This window comes from Triticum dicoccoides, chromosome 5A (genome assembly GCF_002162155.2).
Source record: "Triticum dicoccoides isolate Atlit2015 ecotype Zavitan chromosome 5A, WEW_v2.0, whole genome shotgun sequence".
In the NCBI taxonomy this organism is placed as follows: domain Eukaryota; kingdom Viridiplantae; phylum Streptophyta; class Magnoliopsida; order Poales; family Poaceae; genus Triticum; species Triticum dicoccoides.
Genome location: NC_041388.1, coordinates 405,500,450 through 405,502,512, shown reverse-complemented (window position 1 = coordinate 405,502,512; position 2,063 = coordinate 405,500,450).

Here is a 2,063-nt window from a genome sequence, read left to right as displayed (position 1 = left end):
TTTTTGAGGTGACCCAACACTGGTAAGAGTGTTCCTAAAAAAAACACTGGTAAGAGTGGGCGCTTCTATTTCTCGTGTTCAGCGAGACCTGGGGCCGGCCCAGGATCGCTGGAGGGCACATTCTCAGTTTTTATTACGTTTTGCTTTTATTTTGTAGTTTTGCTTATACTTTAAAATATTCTAAATATATATATTACAAAAAACACTCTTCCAAAAACATTCGAAAATTGTTGAATGAATAATTAAAAAATGTTGAACGAGTATTTGAAAAATATTGAACACGTATTTGAAAAAAAATTTGTACAAGTATTTGAAAAATTGTTGATCATGTATATAAAAATGTTGAACAAGTATTTGAAAAATATTGAACACATATTTAAAAATATTGAACAAGCATTTTAAAAATGTTGAACATGTATTTGAAAAACAAATATTGACAAGTATTTGAAAAAATGTTGAGTAAGTATTTGAAAAGTTTTGAACAATTATTTGAAAATGTTGAGCAAGCATTTGAAAAAGGACTGTGCTAACGACCAGTCGACTGGTCGTTAGCGACAGATCCGCACGACTAGTTCCTACGTGATCGCTATCTTCCCACGCTCACTTTCCACTGATTTTTTTTCCTTCTCTCAAAAGCCGTGGTAAATCGCTCGCGATTTTTTCTGGTTTTTCATCGCATAATATGAAAATAAAATAAAAGTGCTTGAAAGAGAATTCGAACCTAGGTTTATGCAATACCTATTGAGCCTAATAACCAACTAAACAATCTTTTGTTGTTGTCTATTGTAGACAAACAATGTTATTTGAACCTTTCTTATTTCTGCCATATCAGGAAAAAAAATAAAGTTTGGCTTGGTAACTTTGGCATGACCAGCGTGATAACTATGGTATGAGCAACATGATAACTATACCATGATAAGGCTGATAACTATAATACGAGAAGGTTAAGGCATGAGAAAGTATGGTAATTTAACACATAAATTACCGATGAAAATGTTTAAAAAACTTTTTTTCCCTTGGATGAAAGATACCATGGTGTTTAAAATGTAAGATATTAGTTATCAAATCTGTGATGTATACATTATCATGCTTTTTACATAGAAATTACCGGGTGTATATTTTTCAACAAAAAAAATTCAGGTCAAAAAATTATAATGGCGTTTGTATGTGAGCTATCAGCTTAATATGTGTCTATTAACAAGCTATTTACATATAAATTACCGGCGTTGCCCCCCCACCCCTCGCCACAGTCGCCACATTTACCAGGGCCGGGTACATAAATTATCAAGTCTGCGATGTGTGATTTATCATGTTATTTGCATAAGAGTTATCGTGGTATGATTCAACAACTCCTCCCACCCTACCCCTGCCGATAAAGTTATCAGGATTGGATACATAATTTATCATTTCTACGATGTGTGACTTATCATGTTATTTGCATAGAAGTTACCGTGGTATGTTTCAATGACTCCCCCCCCCCCTAACCCCAACCCCACCGACAAAGTTAACAGGACCGGGTACATAATTTAATGTCTATGATGTGTGAGTTATCATATTATTTGCATAGAAGCTATCGTGGTATGTTTGTTTCAACGACTCCCCCACTCCGGCCCCTCCGACAAAGTTATCAGGACTGGTACATAATTTATCATGTTTACGATGTGTGAGTTATCATGTTATTTGCATAGAAGTTACCATCGTACATTTCAACGACACCCCCACCCCGACCCCTTTGACAAAGTTATCAGGTCTACCATGTATGAGTTATCATGTTATTTGCACAGAAGTTACCATGGCATGTTTCAGCGACTTGCCCCACCCCATCCTCGCCGGCCAAGTTATCAGGACCGGAGTACATAAGTTATCAGGTCCGCCATGTTTGAGTTATCATGTTATTTGCACAGAAGTGACCATGGCATGTTTCAGCGACTTGCCCCACCCACACCCTCGCCGACCAAGTTATCAAGACCGGGGTACATAAGTTATCAGGTCCGCCATGTTTGAGTTATCATGTTATTTGCATAGAAGTTACCGTCGTATGTTTCAACAACTCCCCCACCTCC